This window comes from Moschus berezovskii, chromosome Y, assembly GCF_049115385.1.
Source record: "Moschus berezovskii isolate FMDL1 chromosome Y, NW_MosBer_1.0, whole genome shotgun sequence".
Taxonomy (NCBI): domain Eukaryota; kingdom Metazoa; phylum Chordata; class Mammalia; order Artiodactyla; family Moschidae; genus Moschus; species Moschus berezovskii.
In genome coordinates, this window is record NC_142489.1 from 43,019,109 (window position 1) to 43,046,452 (window position 27,344).

At 47.4% G+C, this 27,344-nt stretch overlaps 1 pseudogene; it reads right to left on the bottom strand.

Annotated features, from left to right (window-relative positions):
- On the bottom strand, positions 1-26,936 carry LOC129557905 (PI-PLC X domain-containing protein 1-like; annotated as a pseudogene).
- Between the last annotated feature and the right edge of the window lie 408 nt (positions 26,937-27,344).

Genomic DNA, 27,344 nt, shown 5'->3' on the forward strand with positions numbered 1-27,344 from the left:
TCAAAACAGCTTCCAGTTCAACCTGATGACATCACCAACAAACCCGTTGGCCCAGATGAAGCCGCCCGCGATGGTGTTGGTACAGCTGGTGGCCGACCGCGGGCACTGGCCCCGCACCCATGTGCAAAGGTAGGGGAGCCCCCACTCAGTCAGTTTCTCCAGGGACCAGGCTGGGTGGACGCGGACAAAATCCAGGTTCTCTGTGAGGTTGATGGCGACCAGGAACAGCCTGCCTGAGAGAAGAGAGGGCCTGCTGTTCATGGTGCCGGCTCTGGGGTCAGCTCCCCATTTGTGCAGTCACTAACTCACGGAGTCATGTGTACAACCAAACCATGTGGTCACCGACTCACATGGTCTCCCACCCATGGCTCACTACCCCATGCAGTGATCCCTCCACGTGGCCACCAACCCACGTGGTCACTCACCCATGGGGTCACCTGTCCACATGATTACCCACTGACACCCTCATCCGCCCACTCACTGGGTCAGCAACTCACATGGTAACCCACCCTGCAGTCAGCAACTCAAACCAGTCACCCACCCACACTGTCATCCACCCACACTGTCTCCCGCCCATGTGACCAGTAAACCATGGGGTCACCTGCCCATGCAGTCACCAAGCTGTGCCATCACCCATCCAGACTCTGGCCTCCACAGTGGTCAAAGATTCAGTTGTCCGACAGAGACCAAAGTTCAGACAGCAAGGGATCATGGGGGTGTTGACTCGTGAATTTCTCCTGTTACAGAGGGAAGGCAGGCTAGACAGTGACCCCAAAGATGTCCACGTCCTGGCCTCATGTGGTGGACATAATAATGTCCGCACGGATGTTGACGTCCTGTCTACATCCTGACCCCTGTGGTGGACACAGTCACGTCCCCAAGGATGTCCATGCCCTGCTCCCCATGGGGTCAACAGAATAACTTCTCATAATATGTCCTATTCCATTTCTCCACTTGAACATAATGCCAGCCCCATGCACTAGGACATACATGTGACCAGGTGTCCCAGTGTGAAGGCAGCACTCACCTGGGTGGCTGCATCTCTTCATGTGCTCCAGATTGTGGAAGAGGTCTTGGGGCTCATCTGGTTACCCAACCAGTAGGGGATACGGGGCCACAGTTGTTCATGCTGACTCATGGATGCCTCGTCCTTGTATGACAGGATGACCTGCTGGCCCTGGGACCACAGCTGGTATAGAGTCGGCACCTCCTGGGGATGGAATCATCCAGGTGGCCATGAGACGTCTGCGCAGAGGTTATTGGGGTGACTTGTGACACGATGTGTCAGTTACTGGGGGTGTCCGAGATGCTACAGTGATGTGTGGATTATTAGGGTGTCTATGAGAGAGACACGAGAGAGAGATGCCCGCTCCAGCGCAACCGACCACGCAAAAAGGCGCGGCCGTGAGGAACTACCCCATGCCTGAGGCCAGGGCCAGCGGCCGAGAGGAGCTATGCCACGTCCAATAGTCAGTGGCAGCGCGGGCGCAGGAGGGCCGAGAGGAGCTACTCCACGTTCAAGGTCAGGAGGGGTGGCCTTGAGAAGATACCCCTCGTCCAAGGTAAAGTGCAACGGCTGCACTTTCTTGGAGCAGCTCTGAAGAGATATCCCACGCCCAAGGTAACAGAAAACTAAATAAGACGGTAGGTATTGCGAGGGGGCATCAGAGGGCACACACACTGAAATCATAATCACAGGAAACTAGTCGGTCCGATCACATGGACCACAGCCGAATGTGGTCCACTGGAGAATGGAATGGAAAACCACTTCACTATACTCGCCTTGAGAACCCCATGAACAGTATCAAAGGGCAAAATGATAGCCTACTGAATGAGGAATTCCCCAGCTCGGTAGGTGCCCAGTATGCTACTGGAGATCAGCGGAGAAATAACTCTAGAAGGAATAAAGGGATGGAGCAAAAGCAAAACCAATACCCAGTTGTGGATGTGACCGGTGATAGAAGCAAGGTCCGGTGATGTAAAGAGCGATATTGCATCAGTTCAGTTCAGTTCAGTTCACTCGCTCAGTCGTGTTTGACTCTGCACGCCCCCATGAATCACAGCACGCCAGGCTTCCTTGTCCATCACCAACTCCCGGAGTTCACTCAAACTCATGTCCATCGAGTCGGTGATGCCATCCAGCCATCTCATTCTCTGTCGTCCCCTTCTCCTCCCGCCCCCAAACTTTCCAAGCATCAGAGACTTTTCCAGTGAGTCAACTCATCGCATGAGATGGCCAAAGTATTGCAGTTTCAGCTTTAGCATCAGTCCTTCCAATGAACACCCAGGATCGATCTCCTTTAGAATGGACTGATTGGATCTCCTTGCAGTCCAAGAGACTCTCAAGAGTCTTCTCCAACACCACAGTTCAAAAGCATCAATTCTTCGGCGATCAGCTTTCTTCACAGTCCAACTCTCACATCCATACATGACCACGGGAAAAACCATTGCCTTGACTAGAAGGACCTTGGTTGGCAAAGTAATGTCTCTGCTTTTTAATATACTATCAAGGTTGGTCATAACTTTCCTTCCAAGGAGGAAGCGTCTTTTAATTTCATGGCTGCAATCAGCATCTGCAGTGATTTTGAAGCTCCAAAAAATAAAGTCTGACACTGTTTCCACTGTTTTTCCATCTATTTCCCATGAAGTGATGGGGCCAGATGCCATGATCTTTGTTTTCCAAATGTTGAGCTTCAAGCCAACCTTTTCACTCTCCTCTTTCACTTTCAGCAAGAGGCTTTTTAGTTCCTCTTCACTTTCTGCCGTAAGGGTACTGTCATCTGCATATCTGAAGTTATTGATATTTCTCCCAGCAATCTTGATTCCAGCTTGTGCTTCTTCCAGCCCAGCGTTCCTCATGATGTACTCTGCATATGAGTTAAATAAGCAGGGTGACAATATATCACCTTGACACACTCCTTTTCCTATTTGGAAACAGCCTGTTGTTCCATGTCCAGTTCTGACTGTTGCTTCCTGACCTGCATACAGGTTTCTCAGGAGGCAGGTCAGGTGGTCTGGTATTCCTATCTCTTTCAGAATTTTCCAGAGTTTATTGTGATCCACACAGTCAAAGGCTTTAACGTAGTCAATGAAGCAGAAATACATGCTCTTCTAGAACTCTCTTGCTTTCTCCATCATCAGGCGGATGTTGAAAATTTGATCTCTGGTGCCTCTGCCTTTTCTAAAACCTGCTTGAACATCTGGGAGTTCATGGTTCACATATTGCTGAAGCCTGGCTTGGAGAATTTTGAGCATGTCTTTACTAGCATGTGAGATGAGTGGAATTGTGCGGTAGTTTGAGCATTCTTTGGCATTGCCTTTATTTGGGATTGGAATGTAGACTGACCTTTTCCAGTCCTGTGGCCACTGCTGAGTTTTCCAAATTTGCTGACATATTGAGTGCAGCCCTTTCAAAGCATCATCTTTCAAGACTTGAAATAGCTCAACTGGAATTCCATCACCTCCACTAGCTTTGTTCGTAGTGATGCTTTATAAGGCCCACTTGACTTCACATTCCAAGATGTCTGGCTCTAGGTCAGTGATCACGTTATCGTGACTATCTTGGTCGTGGAGATCTTTTCTGTACAGTTCTTCTGTGTATTCTTGCCACCTCTTCTTAATATCTTCTGCTTCGGTTAGGTCCATACCATTTCTGTCCTTTATCGAGCCCATCTTTGCATGAAATGTTCCCTTGGAATCTCTAATTTTCTTGAAGAGATCTCTTGTTTTTCCTATTCTGTTGTTTTCCTCTATTTCTTTGCATAGATCACTGAGGAAGGCTTTCTTATCTCTCCTTGCAATTCTTTGGAATTCTGCATTCAGATGCTTATATCTTTGCTTTTCTCCTTTGCATTTCGCTTCTCTTCTTTTCACAGCTATTTGTAAGGCCTCCTCTTACAGCCATTTTGCTTTTTTTGCATTTCTTTTCCATGGGGATTGTCTTGGTCCCTGTCTGCTTTTCTATGTCATGAACCTCCGTCCAGAGTTCAAAAGGCACTTTATCTATCAGATCTAGTCCCTTATATCTATTCCTCACTTCCACTGTATAATCATAAGGGATTTGATTTAGGTCATATCTGAATGGTCTAGTGGTTTTCCCTATTTTCTTCAATTTAAATCTTAGTTTGGCAATAAGGAGTTCATGATCTGAGCCACAGTCAGCTCCTGGTCTTGTTTTTGCTAACTGTATAGAGCTTCTCCATCTTTGGCTGCAAAGAATATAATCAATCTGATTTCGGTGTTGACCATCTGGTGATGTCCATGTGTAGAGTCTTGTGTTGTCGGAAGAGGGTGTTTGCTATGACCAGTGCGTTCTCTTGACAAAACTCTAATAGCCTTTGCCCTTCTTCATTCCGTGCTCCAAGGCTAAATTTGCCTGTTACTCCAGGTGTTTCATGACTTCCTAATTTTGCATTCCAGTCCCCTATAATGAAAAGGACATCTTTTTTCGGTGTTAGTTCTAAAAGGTCTTGTAGGTCTTCATAGAACAGTTTAACTTCGGCTTCTTCCGCATTACTGGTTGGGGCATAGGCCTGGATTACTGTAATATTGAATGGTCTGCCTTGGAAATGAACAGAAATCATTCTGTCTTTTTTACGATTGCATCCAACAAAAAAGAGTTGCATTTCAGACTCTTTTGTTGACCATGATGGCTACTCCATTTCTTCTAAGGGATTCCTGCCCACAGTAGTAGATATAATGGTCATCTGAGTTAAATTCACCCATTCCAGTCCGTTTTAATTCACTGATTCCTAGAATGTCTATGTTCACTCTTGCCATCTCCTGTTTGACCACTTCCAATTTGCTTTGATTCATGGACCTAACATTCCAGGTTCCTATGCAATATTGCTCTTTACAGCACTGGACCTTGTTTCTATCACTGGTCACATCCACAACTGGGTATTGGTTTTGCTTTTTCTTCATTCCTTTATTCCTTCTAGAGTTACTTCTCCGCTGATCTCCAGCAGCATACTGGGCACCTACTGACCTGGGGAATTCCTCATTCAGAATCCTATCATTTTGCCCTTTGATAACTGTTCACGGGGTTCTCAAGACAAGGATACTGAAGTGGTTTTCCATTCCATTCTCCAGTGGACCACATTCGGCTGTGGTCCATGTGATCAGATCAACTAGTTTCCTGTGATTATGATTTCAGTGTGTCTGCCCTCTGATACCCCCTCACAATACCTACTGTCTTATTTGGGTTTCTCTTACCTTGGTCGTGGAAATCTCTTCACAGCCACTCCAGCAAAGTGCAGCCGCTGTACCTTACCTTGGATGAAGGGTATCTCCTCAAGGCCACCCCTCCTGACCTTGAACGTGGAGTAGCTCCTCTCGGCCCTCCTGCACCCGCGCAGCCACCACCTGTTGGACGTGGGGCAGCTCCTCTCGGTCACCGGCCCTGGCCTCAGGCGTGGGGTAGCTCCTCTCGGCAGTACCTCTTTGCATGGTCAGTTGCGCTGGGGCCGGCATCTCTTACGTCTGCAGCGCCGGAGCCGGCGTCTCTCGAGTCTCTGCAATATTGCATAGGAACCTGGAATGTTAGGTCCATGAATCAAGGCAAATTGTAAGTGGTCAAACAGGAGATGGCAAGAGTGAACATAGACGTTCTAGGAATCAGTGAATTAAAATGAACTGGAATGGGTGAATTTAACTCAGATGACAGTTATATGTACTACTGTGGGCAGGAATCCCTTAGAAGAAATGGAGTACGAGTTGACTCACTGGAAAAGACTCTGATGCTGGGAAAGGTTGGGGGTGGGAGGAGAAGGGGATGACAGAGAGTGAGATGGCTGGATGGCATCACCGACTCTGTGGATATGAGTTTGAGTGAACTCCGGGAGTTGGTGATGGACAGGGAGGCCTGGCGTGCTGTGATTCATGGGGTCGTGGAGAGTCGGACACGACTGAGTGACTGAACTGAACTCAACTGAACTGATGAGCAGTGTTGGGCTGGTTATTGGGTTCTCTGTGAGAAGAGACAGTCATGGGTGGGTTTACTGGCATATCTGAGTAGAGACCCTAGTGTATAGACTACTGGGGTGTCTGAGTGGAGACGGTGGTGGGTGGGTTATTGGGGTACGTTGAGTAGTGATTTGTAGATTTTTGGAGTGTCTTAGTGGAGACAGTGGTGTGTAGATTATTTGGGTGTCTTGAGTGGTGATGGGTCGATTATTGGGTTGCCTGAGTGGAAACACAGAGGTGGGTAGATTATTGGGGTTTTTGATAGGAAATGGCAGGTGGATTACTGGGGCATCTTGAGGCATGATTGATGGATTTTGGGGGTGTCTGCAGAGAGACTGGGTAGGGTGGGTTACTGGGGTGCCTGTGACCATGGATGGGCTGGTTATTGTGGTGTTTGTGTGGAGATAGTGGTGGGTGGATTACTGGGGTTCCGTGAGTGGCATGACCTGGTGCCTTAATCAGCCTCACACAGTGAGCGGATAGTCTAATTGCAGTGAGACCTAGTGCTCCCACCACCCTGCTGCCAAGAGCATGGGGAGCATGTGGCCCCTGCTCACCTCACGGGGGCACAGCATGTTCCCAAAGATGTTTTTGATGCAGCCCATCAGGTTCTCGTCAGGTCCTCCATCATGCCCTCGAAGTTCCTGCAGGCCAGGATAACCACATCCTGGGGGCGATTCTCCAGCCACTCCAAGACCACTGTGAGGGCATTCTGGGCAGGGCTGGAGGAGAAGGGCCTTGTAGTGAGAGACAGAGGCGTGTGGGTGGGGACTTCTCCAAGCACAGCCACTCTACAGACAGATGGGGGGTCCTGACACACAAAGACATAAATCATGGGACCTGCTTCCAAGGGACCCAGCCTGTCCTGAGTGGCAGTGGGGAGCTGTGGCACTGTTCTGGTGTGTTTGAGTGTGTGTTGTATGTGCATGTTCCTGTAGGTACAGGTGCATATGCAGGTGTGCATACGTTCAGGGTCTGTGTGTACAAGGATATGCATGTGTATGTGTGTGTGTACAGCAGCAGAGAGTAGTGCTTATAATATTGTGTGAAGTCTGTACTCCAGGGAGCCTGTGAGGCCAGCAGGGTACTTGCACACTGAGGCCCAGGACAGAACCTCCAGACCTCAAGGGTTATTAGGTTCTGTGGTGGGGAGACTGGGGGTCAATTCGAGTGAAACATTAAGTGACTTGGCCAGCAGCCCAGAGAATGAACTGGACACCCCAAAACAGGACACAGGAAAAGACCTGGCGTCAGGGACCTGGTATAGCCAAATTCTGGGAGACACCCTAGAGGCCAGGGGCACAGGTGTGAGTTCAGAAATGTACGTTGGTTGGGAATTCTGAGTGACTGATGTCATAAGTCAGCCCTCTCCTGCCTGGAGTGGACATTTGTCCACCCCTTAGAGGTCAGCATCTTCTAATGGGAGTGGACCTGTGTTTTCCCCTTAGAGGTCAGCCTCTCCTGCCTGGAGTGACCATATGTCCAACTGAGTGGCCATGTGTCCATCTCCTCAGAGGCCCTCCTCCTCCTGCCTGGACAGAACGTGGGTGTCTCTGGCTGATGGACCACCCCGTCCATACCCTCTGCCCCAACCCCCACCTCCATGAGGGCTGTCATGTACACCTTGTGGCCCCACTGCAGGTTCCTTTCAGTGTCCTCCTCCATGTTTGCCATCCGCAGGTCTCATGTCGGCTTCCAGCTGCTTCACGATGCCCAGCACCTGCACACAGAGGTCAGTCACCTGTGCTGGGCACAGAGGGTGGCCCCCCGCTTAAAAGCTGGGCATGCACTGAGGACGCCCAACTGAGGGCCACACGTTGGTGCTGCCGGGATTGAGGCCCTGCTTCTGGGAACAGGGTCTCCAGGGTCACTGGTCATGTGGAGCACAGAGCCCAGGTCCAGATTGTGGTCCTTGTGGAGGGGCTGTTCCTGCTGAGTCCAGCCTCACCCTCCTCTCAGGGAGTCCCTGGGTGGAAGCTCCTTGTTGGTTCAACAGCCCAGGCTCCAGGACACCCAAGCTGGACCATTGACTATGAGGACACCACAGACCCACAAAGGTTTGTGCCCACCCCCACAAACAGCACTAGGAAAGGCAAGAAATTATCAACGGGAGAGAATGATAGGAAGAAACATCTGCCCACCACACAAATAAGATAGGAAAAAACAAAAAATAACTTTAACATATATTGAAAAGTGAAAGTTGCTTAGTTGTTTCCAACTCTTTTCGATCCGATGGACTGTAGTCCACTAGATCCCTGTGTTCGTGGAATCATCCGGGTAAGATTACTGGAGTGGGTTGCCATTGCCTTCTCCAGATCGTTCCAACCCAGAAATCGAACCCACATAGCCCACATTGCAAGCAGATTCTTTACCAACTGAGCCACCACAGAAGCCCTATTATAAATTCATAGCAGAAAATGTACTGTGTCTTCTCCAAGGAGTCATAGTGGAAAAAACAAATATATATATATATATATATATATATATATATATATATATATATATATATATGGATAGAAAAATGGGAAAGAAAATAATAGATTCTCTCTATCCAAAATAAAAGAAAAAACAAAAACTAATATTAACCTAAACGAGTAGCAGAAAATGGTATAATATTCTCTACACAGAGTCATGATGGAAAAATAAAAACCACATAAGGATTAAAAAAATGGGAAAGGAAGTCATAGCCCACCCCCAATCCAAATTAAAAGATAAAGCAAAGGTTCATATGAATATTGTCAGCTACACACAGGTACTTACCATCCACCTTGACAAGGTTTAAATGAAGTGCTGCTGAAGCCGCTGATCTTCAACACTCCCTGAAAGACCACCACTCATGCGCCAGACCCTGCACACACCCAGGTCTCTTTGGCAGCTGTACCACTTCAGACCACGGCACCGAGGCCCCCCAGGATGGAGGGACCCTGCCCTGGAGGGGCGCAGGACAGAGGGACCCACCACCAAGGGATCCTCACATCAGAGGGACCCTAGTACTGCAGGACTCCCAGGCTCTGCTGGACCACCTCCTGCTTGCTCCCTCCTCTGGGTGTGAGCTCTTAAGGCCAGGATGCAGGCACCTGATGCAAGTCAGAATGTAGTTTGTCCACATTCCAACCCTGGGTCTCTGCCAATCTGCTGCCCTGAGGAGGATTCCAGCAACGGGGAACCTCCCAGGAGGAAGCAATTGCACAAGGCAAGAGCTGTGCTTGACAGCCTCTTGTCCTCATGGGAGGACTAGCCTGGGAGCAGAATAACCAGGAATATGTGTGCCCCTCAAGTGCGGGTACAGGAAGACGGGGTCATCTCTCCTGTCCATGTGGGCCCCTGCTCCTGCGGGCACCTGAGCCCGGGTGGGTTTTCTACCCCGTCCTGCATCCACCCACTGGCTAACCTGTGTGCCAGTGACCTGACCTCTGTCAATTGGGTGCCCTCTCCCCACAGACAGGGACCCCGCCATTGACTCCTTTCCATCGTCCACAATGACTGCCTCCCACCCCAGCTTCTCTCCATCCCATAAAACCCCCGATCCACCCTGGAGAAGCACTAGAGGAGAGGGGTGTGAGTGAGTGCCTGTGTTCTTATTCACTTCAGTCCTCTCAACTCTCTGTGACCTCATGGACTGTAGCCTGCAAGGCTCCTCTGTCCATGGGATTTCCCAGGTGAGAATAGTCCAGTGGGGTGCCATTTTCTCCTCCATGGGATCTCCCCGGCTGAGGGATCAAACTTGGGTCCCCTGCATTGCAGGCTGATTCTAGACCATCTCAGCCATCAAGAAAGTGTCCCTGGAGGGTGTGCCACGGTGCAAACGCAAACCCACCTCAGGGGACATTGGATCTCAGCTATTGCTTATCTGGGACCAGGAAGGAGCTCTGATGTCAGCTCAGCTGCACAAAGGGCGGGACCCAGCCTCCCCTTTCCCCTGCCAGCTCTCCCTGCCTCTGTGATGCTCTTCGTCCATGGGTTCCCGTTCTGGATTCAGGCTGGTTCCACAGTAAAACTGTGCCCTTTGCTACCTTTCTGTGAGGTTCTCTGGGTTGAGAAGATCTCCTGGAGGAGGGCATGGCAACCCACTCCAGTATTCTTGCCTGCAGAATCCCATGGACAGAGAAGCCTGGCAGACTACAGTTTATGGGATCGCAACGAGTCAGACATGACTGAGCCACTAAACAACAATTCTGCTTTAAGAAGGTTTGGCCTCAATCCCATTTCCCCAACAGGGATAAGGACACCACTCTCTGTGGGTGACACTAGCTGCTGGAGCTGGGTCCAGGGCCCAGGCATGCCTACAGACCCTCACCTGGGTGGTGGAACACTTGAGCACCACGGGCAGGGTGACACACGGCAGCACTTTGCCCAGAGGCTGTAACAGCCTCGCCGCCTTGTGAGAGATGGTTGACTTCTTGTCCAGGCAGTATATCATCCTGCAGTGGCTCCCTGCAGGCAAACCAGGAGGGGTATATGTCACCCTCTGAGCCTGTCCTCTGTGCCCCCAAGCTGCCCTAAGGATGCACAGCTATAGGGTCTTGGGGCATGGGGGAACCCCGAAAGTCATATCCACTGAGTCCTGGGAACTGAATCTTGTCTCAAAATGGGGGTCTCTGCAGATGTGAGAAAGTGAAAGTCAATTTGAGGAATTCCCATTTTTGAACAGGAAAGGCTTAAGATTAATTTTGATTTGATGGTTTGTTGTTTCCCTGGTGGTGCTCATGGCACAGAGCCCACTTGCCAGAGCAGGAGGTGTAAAAGTTGCAGGGGTGATCCCTGGGTTGGGAATATCCCATGGGAAGTGAATGAGAACCCACTAACCTCCATATGTTAGATTGAATAAATTCATTACTCCATGTCCCAGAGTTTTGTTTTGTCTTTTCTTTCTGGGGACCATTGATTATTTTCTGAGTCTGTGAGACTGTGTCTCTTTGGTAAAGAAGTTCATCTGTATCCATTTTAGATCCCAGCTACAAGTGATATCTTATGCTAATATACCTCCCTGTCTCCCTCACTTCACTTGCTATGATCGTCTCTCTACTTTATTCCCTCAGGCCGCCCATAGCATTCTTTCCTGCTTGTTATGGCTGAATGACTGTTCATTGTCTATGTACCCCATCTTCTTTATTCCTTGTGGACGTCTTTGTTTGCAAACATTTTCTCCAATTCTGAGGACTGTCTTTCTCTTTCATTTAGGGTTCTGTTGCTACAAGGTGCAAACACCTTTAACGTTAATTAAGTCCTGTTTTCTTAGTTTTGGTTCACTTTTCATTATTCTAGGCATACTTGGTGAAACTGATGCTGCAGCATGTCTACCCATATTGTCCTCAAAATTACATAGTATCAGTACATTTAGATCTTTATCTTCTTTGAAGTTTATATTTGTGTATGGTTTGAAGGATATTCTAACTTCATTCTCATTTTCATTATTAATGCATGTCCACGCTCTCCTCCATAGTGACTTTCTTTTATTTTCATTTACAGCAACAGAGGGGGAGGGTTCCCTTTTCTTCATGGCATCTGGCGTTTTTAACCTTTGTAGAGTGCTTGACGATCACCATTCTGATTGGTGTGAGGTGGTACCGAACATTCTTCCCTAATTTCTAAAAATTTGACATCTTTTCATGTGATTTTTTTTTTTGTTTGTTTTTGTTGTTAAGTGTGAGTTAAAGGTAAATGCTAAAATTGGCTTTGTGACGGTCTACCGAGTTATGAAGTCTTTTTTGGTGAGCACCCCTTGGAGACTCCAGGAGATCAGTTGTGTTTTACTTACAAACCCTTGGACCTTGTGAATATTAAATGCCCATCAACACAATTTTATGTTGATGGGCGGGGCTGTGTCCCTTCCTGTTATTTTACCTGAGACCAAACCATGGTGGAGATAATGAAGACAATGGAGACCTCCTTCAAAAGGTCCTGTGCATGCACTTCCACACCTAGTGTCCCCAACCCTGCAGCAGGCCACCAGTGACCCACACTTCTGCCAGAGACCCCTGCACACTCACGGGCAAGTCTGGGTCAGTCTCTTGTGAGTCACTGCTCCTTTTTCCTGGGTCCTGGTGCACACAAGATTTTGTTTGTGCCCTCCAAGAGTCTGTTTCTCCAGTCCTGTGAAAATTCTATAATCTAATCCCACTGGCCTCCAAAGTCTAATTCCCTGGGGGTTCTCAGTCCTTTTGCCAGATCCCCAGGTTGGGAAATCTGTTGAGGGTCCTAGAACTTTCTTAATAGTGTGATAGTTTCTTTGGTATAAGTGCTCTGCATTTCGTGGGTCATCTGCTCAGTGTCTCTATGGTGGGGTTAATGGCAAACTCCTCCAAGAGGACTTATGCCACACCCAGGACTGCTGCACCCAGAACCTCTGCCCTTGTCGCAGGCACTGTTGACTTGTGCCTCCGCAGAAGATGCTCAGACACTCAAAGGAAGGTCCGGTCAGACTCTGTGTGGCCGCCTGGTAAGAAACAAGGTTTTGTTTGAGCCTTCCAAGCTCAGTGTCTCTGGCGGTATGGGGTTTGTTTCTAAACACGATATCATCTCTCCTACCATCCTGTTGGAACTTCTCCTTTGCCTCTGGGCGTGGGGTAACCTTTTTGGGTGGGATCCAACATTCTCCTATTGATAGTAGTTCAACAGCGAGTTTTGTTTTGGAGTTCTCACAGGAAAAGATGAGCACACATCCTTCTACTCCGCCATTTAGTCACTTTGGATTAAAGATTTATTGATTTCGGCCCCGCCCATCAGAAAATGACCCAGTTTCCCCCACAGCTATTCTTTCTCATTAGGAAGCTTTAGGCTTTGATCCTTAGATGTCCTTTGCCTTATAGGGGACTGGAATGCAAAGAAAGAAGTCAAGAAATACCAGGAGTAACAGGTAAATTTGGCCTTGGAGTACAGAATGAAGCAGGGCAAAGGCTAACAGAGTTTTGCCAAGAGAACACAGTGGTCATAGCAAACACTGTCTTCCAACAACACAAGAGAAGTCTCTACACATGGACATTAACAGATGGTCAAAACCCAAATCAGATTGATTATATTCTTTGCAGACAAAGATGGAGAAGCCATATAGAGTCTGCAAAACAGGCCTGGAGTTGACTGTGGCTCAGATCATGAAGTCCGTATTGCAAAATTCAGACTTCAGTTGAAGAAAGTATGGATAACCGCTCGATCATTCAGGTATGACCTATATCAAATCCCATATGATTATCCAGTGGAAGTGACAAATCGATTCAAGGAATTAGATCTTATAGACAGAGTGCCTGAAGAACTATGGACAGAGGTTCATGACATTGTCCAGGAGGCAGGGATCAAGAATATCCCCAAGAAAAATAAATGCAAAAAAGCATAATGGCTGTCTGAGGAGTCCTTACAAAAATCTGAGAAACGAAGAGAAGCTAAAGGCAAAGAAGAAAAGGAAATATATAACCATTTGAAATCAGAGTTACAAAGAATAGCATGGAGAGATGGAAAGAATTCCTCAGTGATAAATGCAAAATAATAGAGAAAAACAATAGAATGGGAAACCCCAGAGATCTCCTCAAGAAAATTAGTGATACCAAGGGAATATTTCATGCAAAAATAGTCACAGTAAAGGACAGAAATGGTATGGGCTTATCAGAAGCGGAAAATATTATAAAAGAGGTGGCAAGTATACCCAGAAGAACTATACAAAAAAGATCTTCATGACCCAGATACCCACGATGGTGTGATTGTGGAGAATGAGAAAATATGAGAAGATGTGAAAGGGGGTAGTATTCGGTGATGGAAAATCTGGAGAACTTCCTGAGAGAAAGTGCTAAGATGCAGAAGAGAGAGGAAGATGGATGGAGCAATGCAGATGGGTTGTGAGGGAATGTGGACAAAAGGAATGTCACTAATGGAAAACAAATTCAGAACATGGGCTCTGTAGGGGGCAAGCAGGGGATGCATCATGAACAGTGTGTGTGCTGACCTGGCATGGATGGGGCTATGGTGGCTTCTGTGCTGACCTGGCATGGATGGAGTTGGGGCAGGACCAATCTTTGTGTTCCTAAAGGACAGAGTTTAACTGTGGTTAACTGGTGGGTGGGAGAGCTGGTTGACAATCAGGCAGGAAGGAGGCATATACCTGGAGTCGGGTTTGATTTCTCTGTTTGATCCGTTGCCCTCTGTAAATGAGAGACCAACTTTCTGCGCGTGTGAAGTGACTATTAATTAGCAGCGCTTCCCTCTGACTCTCATTTTCTTAAACTGAGAGAATCAAAACTATATTTGCAGTGATTTGCATTAGCCCCAAGAAACTCCGTAACTCATGTCCCCATCCCTTGTTCCTCGTTCAGCGAGGCTTAGTGGGTTGACTGGCTTGGGAAAGCCTGTGGAATTCAGTGCTGCCACTGCATTAGGTGCCACTGTTTAAGCCATTTCACTGTGTGTATTGGTTCGCTCATTTACTCTAATGTGTATTTGCAAAGCCATTATGAGATGTTCTCTTGAGATTTCTTATCCTCCTAGTGGTTGATGCAGTGTAGCTTGGAACAGATCCAGAAATCAGTTAGTGAAAGGTACTCTATATTTTTTTTTCTTTACAGCTTTATTTCATATTTACTTGCAGGATTATCACTCTGTGATATTTTGATGGTTTCTGCTGTTCAGTTCAGTTCAGTCGCTCAGTCGTGTCCGACTGTCTGCGACCCCATGAATCACAGCACGCCAGGCATCCCTGGCCATAGCCAACTCCTGGAGTTCACTCAAGCTCATGTCCATCGAGTCGGTGATGCCATCCAGCCATCTCATTCTCTGTCGTCCCCTTCTCCTCCTGCCCCCAATCCTTCCCAGCATCAGAGTCTTTTCCAGTGAGTCAACTCGTCGCATGAGGTGGCCAAAGTATTGCAGTTTCAGCTTCAGCATCAGTCCTTCCAATGAACACCCAGGATTGATCACCTTTAGAATGGACTGGTTGGGTCTCCTTGTACATCACCACAAATCATCCGTAGGTATACACATGTCCCCTCCCTCTTAAAAACCTCCCCATCCCACCACTCTCGGTGTCACCGATTGGGGTCCCTGTGTCATGCAGCAAATTCCCACGGGCTATCTGCTTTACATATGTTAATGTATATATTTCCATGCTAATCTCTCAATTCATCCCACTCTTTCCTTCGGGCACCGTGTCCACAAATCTGTTGTCAACATCTGCATCTCCACTGCTGCCCTGCAAGTAGATTCATCTTCCTAGATTCCTAGATTCCCTATATATGTGTTAATATACAATATTTGTCTTTCTCTGTATGATTAACTTCACTTTGTGTAACAGGCTGTAGGTGCATCTATCTAATTAGCAGTGAATCAAATGTGTTCCTTTTTGTGGCTAAGTAGTATTCCACTGTATATGTGTACCACAGGTTCTCTTTCCAGTCATCTGTTGATGGACATATAGGTTGCTTCCATGTTGTAACTATTGTAAAAACTACAGCAGTGAGCAATGAGGTACATAAGTCTTTTTCAGTTATGGTTTCCTCTGGGTATATGCATAGTAATAGGACTGCTGTGTCATCCGTTCAGTTCAGTTCAGTTCAGTCGCTCAGTCGTGTCTGACTCTACGACCCCATGAATCACAGCACGCCAGGCCTCCCTGTCCATCACCAACTCTCGGAGTTCACTCAAACTCATGTCCATCGAGTCGGGGATGCCATCCAGCCATCTCATTCTCTGTCGTCCCCTTCTCCTCCCGCCCCCAACCTTTCCTAGCATCAGAGTCTTTTCCAGTGAGTCAACTCGTCCAATGAAGTGGCCAAAGTATTGCAGTTTCAGATTTAGCATCAGTCCTTCCAATGAACACCCAGGATTGATATCCTTTAGAATGGACTGGTTGGATCTCCTTGCAGTCCAAGGGACTCTCAAGAGTCTTCTCCAACACCACAGTTCAAAAGCATCAATTCTTCGGCGATCAGCTTTCTTCACAGTCCAATTCTCACATCCATATATGACCATGGGAAAAACCATAGCCTTGACTATGGTAGTTTTATTCCTAGTTTTATATGGGATCTCCATACTGTTCTCTATAGTGGCTGTTTCGGCCTCGGTCCCCACCAGGAGTACATGGGGATTCCCCTTTCTTCACATCCTCTCAGGCATTTACTGTTTGTCGACTTTTTAATGATGGCCATTATGACCCTTGTTGGATGGTATGTCACTGTAGTTTTGATTTGCATTTCTATAATATTGAGCAATGTTGCACATCTTTTCATGTGGATTTTGGCGATCTGTATGTCTTCTTTGGAGAAGTGTCTATTTAGGTCTTCTGTCCACTTGTTGATTGGGTTCATTATTCTGGTATTGAGCTGCATCTGCTGCTTGCATATTTTGGAGATCAGTTCTTTGTCAGTTATTTCATTTGCTATTTTTTTCTCCCATACTGAGGGCTGTGTTTTCACCTTGCTTATAGTTTCCTTTGTTGTGCAAAAGCTTTTAAGTTACATAGGTCTCATTTGTTTATTTTTGTTGGTCAGTCCTTTGGGTTTCAACCATGTTCCTTCATCTTCTGGGTGTTTCTGTGTCATTTCATTGTGTTTAATTTATTGTGTGATCCCTTTCTTGGTTGAAAGGCTGTAGTTCCTCTTAAGTATGGAGTCTACCTCTCCTAAGTGGTGTTGGACCAATGCCTTGTGAAGCTTTCCTGGTTGGGGGGATTTGTGTTTGTGTTCTGAGAGGTGGAGCTATATCTCGTCTTTCTGAAGGGCAGTGGCTGGGTCTAGTACTGTGGTTTGGGGTGTATGGGTTCAGTATGGCTTTGAGCAGCCTGTCTGCCTATGTGAAAGGCTGTGACCTTATTTGGCTGAAGGATAGGTGAGGTGTGTTTGGCACAACAACTTGCTGCCTTTTGGGTGTGGCTTAGTGTTAGTGTTGAAATGGAGGCTTTTGGGAGGGCACTTATCTATTAATGTTCTATGGGGCCAGGGGTTCTCTTATGATCGAAAGTCCTAGAGTCGTTAGCCATCAGACATTTCCTTCCCAAGGGGATCTTCCCCACCAAAGGATCAAAGCCAGGTCCCTTGCATTGCAGGGGGATGCCTTACTGTCTGAACACCCAGGGAAGCCCTTAGAGAATGCCTGCTGGCACTGATTAAATATTAAGCAAATATGTGTTCAAAATGAAGAGTATAGTGATGAATAGCAGAGACTGATTATCATGATAATTATTGTGATTTCACAAGCCTTAGCTGTCAGATTCAGAGAAAGCAATGGCAAGCCACTCCAGTATTCTTGCCTAGAAAATCCCATGAATGGAGCAGCCTGGTAGGCTGCAGTCCGTGGGATCGCTAAGCGTCGGACACGACTGAGCGACTTAACTTTCACTTTCCACTTTCACACATTAGAGAAGGAAATGGCAACCCACTCCAGTGTTCTTGCTTGGAGAATCCCAGGGACGGGGGAGCCTGGTGAGCTTCCATCTATAGTGTCACACAGAGTCGGACACGACTGAAGTGACTTAGTAGCAGCAGCAGCAGCAGCTGTCAGATTATAGCAAAAATGTGTATGGTAGGATGTAGGAACACAGTACAGTTTCCCACTGTGTGTTCATCTGAAAGTTTCTGAGGGTGATGGCAGGTCCTCAATTACCTTCTATAGACAGCGGCAGGATTTTTCATTGCCTTTTTTTTTTTTTTTCAACCTTCCGGCTCTTTCTCATCTAATCATTGTTGTTGTTTACTGGGTAAGTCATGTCAGACTCTTTGTGAACCTATGGACTGAGGCCCACCAGGCTTCTCTGTCCATGGGATTTCCCAGGCAAAAAAAAAAAGAAAAGAAAAATCAGGTTTGGGGAAAGAATACATGGGCAGAGACCTCTGAGGACTCAGGGATAGAAAGTCCTGAAAGGAGGGCAAGAAAGTTAGAAAGCTTCGGGTTTACACGAGGTCTGGGCAGGAACCATGGCTCCCAGGCATGGCAGTGGGCAGTGTCCAGAACCCCTCTGCTTGCCTTCCGTCTGCCCCGCATTTGGCAGGAGTGCTGGGGTCTAGAATGTGGTACTTGCTGGGCTCAACACACAGCTGTCTGCTTGCAGGTGTTTGGGAGGGATCGAGTGCTCTTAAGGACTCGCTACAACTCTGGAAAGTGGGACCGAGAGGCTGGGCTTAATCTGGCTCAAGGAACTGAGGGATCTATGCTGGTCTCAGGGCCAGAGGCCAGACCAGAGCTGCTGAAGAAGGAGCCCAGAGGATTTTTTGAAAAAACAGTGAAATTGGTTAATAGAAAGCATCACTGAAAAGACTACAAACAAAAATCTGATATAAATTGAAGTGAAACAAATACGCAGTATTGATGCCACTGGTGTTTTGTAGAAGGCAGCATTTTATGTGTTCTATAATCGGCACATTTATCCCAGACTTTTCAGTTTTATTTCCACCACACAGCATCAGCAGTGAGCAGTGGCTGTGCATCTGTGGAGTGGCGAGCAGCTGAGAGGAGATACCCCACTTCCAAGATCAGAGTGAGGGCTGTGAGGAGATACTCCATACCCAAGGTCAGAAATGGCGGTTGTGAGGAGATACCCCATGTTCAAGTAAGGAATGGTCTAATCACATGGACCACAGCTTGTCTAACTCAATGAAATTATCAGCCATGCCATGTAGGGCTGCCTAAGACAGACGGGTCATGGTGGAGAATAATGCCAAAACGTGGGTCACTGAGAAGGGAATGGCAAGACACTTCAGTATTCTTGTCTTGAGAACACCATGAACAGTATGAAAGGCAGAAAGATAGGACACTGAAAGATGAACTCCCCAGGTCAGTGGGTGCCCAATATACTACTAGAAATCAGTGGAGAAATAACTCCAGAAAGAATGAAGAGAAGGAGCCAAAGCAAAAACAACACCCAGTTTTGGACATGACTGGGGATGGAAGTGAAAGGTTGTTGTGGAATGACAGAAAGACACCGGGATTCTTGGCCTCCGGAGGAGAAGAATTCAGTCTGGGGCCAGAGCCGAGGCTTGATCACTCAGAGCTTTTGTGTAATAAAGTTTTATTAAAGTATGAAGGAGATAGAGAAAGCTTCTGACATAGACATCAGAAGGGGACAGAAAGAGTACCCCCTTGCTGGATGTTATATAGTCACTAGCAGTCTGTTAATGAAAGAAAGGAATGTCTTAAAGCTCAGAATGGCACCAGGCCCTTCACACATAAGATGCATTTTGGGATAGTCCTGACACCAGATGATTCATCTCAGGCCATAAAGTGATTAACTTGAATCTTGTAGAAGGGCATATTACCATACAAATAGTTTTCTTTTACACAGATTAGGGGAACAATATCTGAATATAACATACTGGTTTTGTAGGGTAGGTTCTGAGTCATTTGGCGGAATCAACTTGAAGACAGAGTCTGGGGTAAATGCATAGTACATTAACATAGCTTAAGACCAACATTTACATAAGAAAAATGCTTTGATTAACTCAAGATCTGAGAATAGTTAACTTCAGGTGAAACCAGGTGTCATTATGTCAACACAGTATTTTAAGAGAAACTTTCTTTTATATTGTATAGAGAAGAAAAAATATCGCTAGTTTGTTTCCTCCTGACGCTTAAGAGAGATAAAAATGTCTGACACTTGCAGGCTATTTCCTCCGTTTGGAGACCCCTGGCCTTCCTGCCTGTTACCCTCTCAGAAGCATGGTCGAATACTATAAAGAGCAATATTGCATAGGAACCTGGAATATTAGGTCCATGAATCAAGGCAAATTAGAAGTGGTCAAACAGGAGATGGCAAGAGTGAACATTGCAAACTTTAATGGACTGAGATGGATGAATTTAACTCAGGTGACCATTATATCTACTACTGTGCACAAGATTCCCTTCGAAGAAATGGAGTAGCTATCATGGTCAACAAAAGAGCCCAAAATGCAGTACTTGGATGCAATCTCAAAAATCATGGAATGATCTCTGTCTGTTTCCAAGGCAAACCATTCAATATCATGGAAATCAAAGTCTATGCCATGACCAGTAATACTGAATAAGCTGAAATTGAATGGTTCCATGAAGACCTACAAGACATTTTAGAACTGACTCAGAAGAAAGATGTCCTTTTCATTATAGGGGACTGGAATTTAAAGGTAGGAAGTCAAGAAACATCTGGAGTAACAGGCAAATTTGGCCTTAGAGTACAGAATGAAGTATGGAAATGGCCAATGAAGTTTTGCCAAGAGAACACACTGGTCATAGCAAACACCCTTTTCCAACAACTCAAGAGAACACTCTACACATGGAAATCACAGATGATCAACACCGAAAACAAATCGATTATATTCTTGCAGCCAAAGATGGAGAACCTCTATACAGTCAGCCAAACAAGACCAGGAGCTTACTGTGGCTCAGATCATGAACTCCTTATTGCCAAATTCAGACTTAAATTGAAGGAAGTAGGGAAAACCACTAGATCATTCAGGTATGACCTAAATCAAATCCCTTACAATTATACAGTGGAAGTGGTAAATAGATTTAAGGGACTAGATGTGACAGACAGAGTGCCTGATGAGCTATGGACAGAGGTTTGTGATATTGTGCAGGAGACAATGACCAAGACCATCCCAAAGAAGAAGAAATGCAGAAAGGCAAAATGGTGATCTGAGGAGGCTTTACAGACAGCTGTAAAAGAAGAGAAGTGAAAAGCAAAGGAGAAAAGGAAAGATAGACCCATTTAAATGCAGAGTTCCAAAGAACAGCAAGAAGAGATAAGAAAGATTTCCTCCATGATCCGTTCAAAGAAATAGATGGCAACAATAGAATGGGAAAGGCTAGAGATCTCTTCAAGAAAATGAGAGATACCAAGGGAACATTTTGTGAAATGGGCTCAATAACAGAAATGGTATGCACCTAAGAGAAAGAGAAGATATTAAGAAGAGGTGGCAAGGATACACAGAAAAACTGTACAAAAAAGATCTTCATGACCCAGATAATCACGATGATGTGATCAATCACGTAGAGCCAGACATTCTGGAATGTGAAGTCAAGTGGGCCTTAGAAAGCATCACTCCGAACAAATTCCAGTTGAGCTCTTTCACTTCCTGAAAGATAATGGTGTCAAACTGCTGCAATCTTTAAGCGAGCAAATTTGGAAAACTCTGTAGTGGCCACAGGACTGGAAAAGGTCAGTTTTCATTCCAAGCCCAAAGAACGACCATGTCAAAGAATGCTCAAACTATTACACAGTTGCACTATCGGACATGCTAGCGAAGTAATGCTCAAAATTCTCCAGGCCAGCCTTCAACAGTATTTGAACCGTGAACTTCCAGGTGTTCAAGCTGATTTTTAGAAGGCAGAGGAACCAGAAATCAAATTGGTAATATCACCTGGATTACTCAAAAAGCAAGAATTTCAGAAAAGTATCTATTTCTGCTTTATTGACTATGCCAAAGCTTTTGACCATGTGGATCACAATAAACTTTGCAAAATTCTGAAAGAGATGGGAATACCAGACCACAGGACTGCCTCTTGAGATAAATGTATGCAGGCAAGAAGCAACAGTTAGAACTGGTCATGGAACAGCAGACTGGTTCCAAGTAGGAAAAGGAGTATGTCAAGGCTGTATATCATCACCCAGCTTATTTAACTTATATGCGGAGTCCATCATGAGAAACACTGGCCTGGATGAAGCACAAGATGGAATCAAGATTGCAGGGAGAAATATCAATAACATCAGATGTGCAGATGACATCACCCTTATGGCATAAAGTGAAGAAGAACAAAAGAGCCACTTGATGAAAATGAAATAGGAGAGTGAAAAAGTTGGCTTAAAGCTCAAAGTTCAGGAAAGTACGATCATGGCATTCGGTCCCATCATTTCATGGTAAATAGATGGGGAAACAGCCGAAGACTTTATTTTGTTCATGTGAGCTGTGTGTCCTTGTGAGGCTGTATGGAGAAGTTCCCCCAGGACTCCCAGTGGTTCCCCTAGCCCACCCTTGTGCTCACAACTCCCCCCCACCATCCCCCAGGTGGAGCTCCTGGTGAACTTGTCTCATGACCATATCCTCTTGCAGGGGCCAGCAGCAACTTTATTGAAGCCTGAGTGACACCTGCCCCGTGACAAGGGGCCAGAATGTCCCAGGGAAAGTGTGACCCTAGTGCTCATGAGGGACAAACCTTCCCTGCTGCTTGGGGGCTGCTTGGTCTGTGGTGTTGCCATGTCCAGGCTCACAGGCTGGCGCCGATCAGCCACTAACTGCCTTGGTATGTGGTATAAGACCATAGGCTTAGCAGCGGTAGCCCAAGGAACTTTTGTGTCTAGTTTGTGTTGGTGAAAATGACCTGATAGCAGTCAGGGCGCTGGGAGTGCACACAGCCTGGCCTAGTGCTGCCCTGGGCAAGCATCCCAGGGCTGGATTCGGGAACAGGATCCCCAGGACAAGCTGGGGCACTGTGGGTGGGTATGAGGCCTCCCCAGAGGAAGCACTCACTCTGAGGGGCCCCTGGGCCCTCAGATGGCCTCATCCTGGATGGATCCATTCACAAATGGAGGCTACACTGCCTCACTGTCCTTAGGGAATCCCAGAGAAGGGAGAGAATCTCCCCATTCACCCACAACTAGTAATCACTTCATGTCTGACATGAACAAATTTTCTCTATGAGTCAGTGTACTTATTTACAAACTGAAATAAAGTGCGTTTTTCTAACCATACTACCCTTCCCTGGAAAGTGCCAGGAGCCACGTGTCCTGTTAATCCCTGGGATGAACGGAAGGTGTCCACCCAGGGGTTTCCAGTGGGGATCAGGGGGTGGTTAGTGGGTCAGCAGAGCGATTGCAGTTCACAGACCTGTGGGGCCACAGAGGTTTCTCAGGACAGTGGAGGGCATCTGGGCTGGGAGGGTCAAAATTGGAGTGGCCCGGCAACTAGGCCTGGGAATCCGGGTGAGGTAGGAGGGTTGGGGCTGGGTGATGTGGGGGTGGGGTGCTGGACAGAGGAACAGGGAGGGTCACAGGACAAGGGAAGGGGCGTGAACAGGGAGGTCGGGACAGGGAGGGAGGATGGGACCCAGGAAGGGGCACTGGCCGGGAGGAGATAAGGACAGTGGAGAGCAACGGTTGGGGGGGAGGGGATGCAGGATAAGGGAAAGGGGGCAGCGCAGACTGGGAGGAGATTAGGATGGATGGGGAGGAGTGGCAGGATCCGGGAACGGGCTTGGGTCCCGATGGTGGTGGTCAAAAAGACCTGGGGGGTGCCGCTAACAGTTCAGGAGGAGCCCCACCACCATCCAGGTCCCTCAACCAATGCAGTTTTTTTCTTTCCTGGTCAGGATTTGCTGGAAACCCCAACAGGCCTCGTGGAGGTGCCTCAAGCAGAATGAACCTCAGGTTCGGAGTGACAGTCCGTGGTGACCCCATGTGGCACCATTACCCCCACCACCCTTCTCTGGCACTTGACCGCCTAGGTGCAACACCCCACTCACTGACAGCATAGGGTCAGGGCTCTGCAGAAATCAGGGGAAAGACAACGCTGAGCACACCAGGTGAAACCATCAATGTATTAAATACCAGAGTGATGTGCACCCAGAACAGATTTTATGTAACAGATAAAAGTAAAGGCCTTCTGTGTTTACAGGTTACGTGACGGCGACTGACGGGTTGTGTTGCTCTGGGTGTGGGGTCCTTTTCCTTATCAGTAACCTGCATGTTCTAATGATGGGGTAGTGAGCCTGGTCAATTTGAACCTGAAGGATCACACCCCTCAGAGGTGGGGAAAGAGACCTCTTGTAAAATTTGTGCATTGATTACAGATGTTTTGGAGGTAAACAGAAAGTCTGTGTTTGAGATGTAAATGCCTTGAGGTTTGGAGAGGCTTATGTATTTTGGAGATGACCACAAAGAGACACACATACCTGTTTTGGCAAGTGGCCAAAGGATTGGAAAATGTCAGTTTTCATTCCAATCTCAAAGAAGGGCAATGTCAAAAAATGTTCAAACTATCACACAATTGCACTCATCACACATGCTAGCAAAATAATGCTCAAACTTCTCCAATCAGCCTTCAACAGCATGTGAAGTAAGAACTTCGAGATGTTTAAGCTGGGTTTTGAAAAGGCTGATGAACCAGAGATCAAATTGCCAACATCCGATGGATCATCAAAAGAGCAAGAGAGTTCCAGAGAATCGTCTGCTTTGTTTACTACATGAAAGCCTTTGATTGTGTGGATCACAACAAACTGTGAAAACCTCCTCGGAGATTCGTATACCATACCACCTTACCTGCCTCCTGAGAAACCTGTATGCTGGTCAAGAATTTAAGTTAGAACCAGACATGGAACAAAAGACTAGTTTCAAACTGGGAAAGGAGGACATCAATGTTGTATATTGTCACCCTGCTTATTTCAGTTATATGAAAAGTATGTCATGCAAAATTCCAGGCTGGATGAAGCACACTCTAGAATCAAGATTGCTGGGAAAAATATGAATAACCTCATACATGCAGAGGACACCACAATTATGGCAGAAAGTGAAGAAGAACTAAAGAGCCTCTTGATGACAGTGAAAGAGGAGAGTGAAATAGTTGGCTTAAAACTCAACATTCAGAAAACTAAGATGATCAGAAGTCAAAGGTCCCATCACTTCATGGCAATTAGATGGGGAAACAGTGGGAACAGTGACAGACACTATTAAGGGGGGGCCTCCAAAATCACTGGAGATGGTGATTGCAGCCATGAAATTAAAAGACACTTGCTCCTTGAAAGTAACGTTATGACAAAGCTAGACCACATGTTAAAAAGCAGAGATGTTATTTTGCCAACAAAGGTCTGTCTAGTCAAGCCTATGGTTTATCCAGTGATCAGGTATGGATGTGAGAGTTAGACTATAAAGAAAGATAAGTGCCAAATAATTAATGCTTTTGAACTCTGGTGTTGGAGAAGACTCTTGAGAGTCCCTTGGACAGCAAGGAGATCCAACCAGTCTATCCTAAAGGAGATCATACCTGAATATTCATTGGAAGGACTGATGTTGAAGCTGAACCTCCAATACTTTGGCCACCGGATGAAAAACCTGACTCATTTGACAAGACCCTGATTCTGGGAAAGGTTGAGGGCCGGAGGAGAAAGGGATGACAGAGAATGAGATGGATGGATGGCATCACAGACTCAATGAACATGAATTTGAGAAAACTCTGGAAGTTGGCGATGGACAGGGAGACATCTCATGCGACCATGGGGTCGCAAAAATTTGACATGATTGAGCGACTGAACTGAACTGAAACCTCTCCAGTTGATTCTTCCAAGCATGTAGCCCACATCGTTCTGCCTGAGACAGAAGAGATCACACAGGTAAAATGGGTAACAGCCCACAGGATGCTAAGGCCCCTGAAACTAAGAGTCCTTCCTGGGCAGCCACGACACAGAGCTATGACTAGAGACTCTCCCCTTATGATCCCAGGGAGAAGGAAGCTGATTTGCCTGCTGGTCAGGTACAAGCTGGTTCTGGGTGGTCCCTTCTTCCCCTGACCGCTGGATTGACCCTGGTGGGTCCACCCACTCGGGCCTCACTGAGCTCCTGCTCCACACCCATTTGGAGAGTCACTCGAGGTCACACGAGGCTCTTGTCCTTGGATGTTACTGGCCCTGCTCCTCCATCTTCTTTTCCCACTCCTGCCAGGACAGTTTCTCCTGCTCCTCCTCCACCACCAGATCAGCCTCCTCAATGATGTCTTCCACCAGCAGCTGGAACACTTGCCGAGCCCCTACACCTCTCCCTCCTCCAGGGCAGCTGCTTTTTCCACTGCCTCCCCGCTGAAGAAGGCAGCTCCCTCACCTGGTGGGCCACCAGCTTGCTGCAACATCCCGGACTGCCCCAGTGCACCGGCATGTCTCAGGGCCCTGGCACCCTGAATACCTGGGCTCACTCCGAACTAGACCCATGGTCTACATGAGCAACAGGACTCAGGGACGGATGATGCTGACAAAGGTGCTTAATTCACCCTGCCTCCATGAGAATCACCTGGGTTTCGCATGCTGTAAGCAGAGCTGCTCTGAATGAGACTAGGATACATGAAATCTGCTAGCCTCCAGTTTCAGCCTGCCACCTGAATCCGGCATGACCTGAATCCAGGCTCCGCATCCAGGTGGCATGAGCCTGCGCTTCCCCACGGGGAAAAAGAGAGGGTCCTGTCCTCTACACGGATCTGCCTTCAGTCCTCACCTATTGAGACCCTCACAATCTCTGTGTCTTGTCTCTTTCTTCTCATGGCAGGACCTTCCTCCTGGAGGTAGTACTGCAGGGAATTGACCCACAGGTCCTAGCCAATGATCTGTTGGCTGCACGAGGGAAGTCAGCATGGGGCTGATCAGGCCCTGAGGCCTGCCATGGGCGTCCAAGACCCCAACATCATTCAGCCATTCTGGGGGGAGCCCAGAGAGACACCACTTCAATGGTGTTCAGCAATCCTGTTCCATCCTGGACAGTTGTGGTCCAACAACCAGTTAAGGAGGTCCAGGCTGCTGGTGTCCAGCCTGAGGCTGGGAGCTCCCCATCCATCATCACAGTACCAGCAGACTGGAGAGGAAGCACATGTCGTATATCCTGAAGAAGGACCAGGGAGACAGGGAAAATTCGGGAGCATCCATCTCCCTCTCCCACCCACCCACGCCACCCTGGGAGCCAGGTCATTCCAGCGATGCCAAAGTGGTACTCCTTAACGATCTCTCTGTTCCTGAAGTATGTTTGTCCCGAAAGGAAAATACCAGCTTGCAGTGGGACTGGGAATGGCCTAGTCCCTGTACCTGCCAGGGCCAGGAGAATGGAAAAGGTGAAGGTGCAAGCTTCTAGGGCCCTCAGCTTGCCTACCAGGCAGGCATCAACTTCTTCCATTCTTCCTTTCCAAAGACTCACACCGAACGCTCGCACCCCCACCTGCTTGCCCAACTCCCCCAGCCACCTGTCCTCAGGCTCCCTCCCTGACCTTCAAAGCCTTCATGGAGCTAAGCAAGTCTTCACCTTTTTCGCTGATGATGATGGGCGTCTGGCAGTAGATCATAATCTGATTTAGGTCAAGGAGCCAGTTGTGCCACAAGCCGAGCAAAGTAGAGTCTCGAGTAACAGGGTTAGCCTTGGACAGAGCCAAAACACAGGAACAGGCATCTATCTACAAGGGCTCTGGGTACTCCCGCTTTCCTAGCCGCCACACGGACATCCCCAGGCCCTGCCACACCATCAGATACACTCATCCTCTGGGTCCTCTGTGGTCCTCTGGGACCCTTGTCTGCATCCCCCAAGGCAGGATCTGTTTCTGACCACTCCTGATAAATGCCTGGCATGTGTGTCCTGGCTAGTGGCATGTCAGTTGCTTAAAACTTCAGGATCTGGATTCCCTGCAGTGTTTTGTCTCCTGGGGCAAGTGAGTGTGTCTGTGCATTTAGCGAGTGCCCTGGGTCCCTTGCCTGCT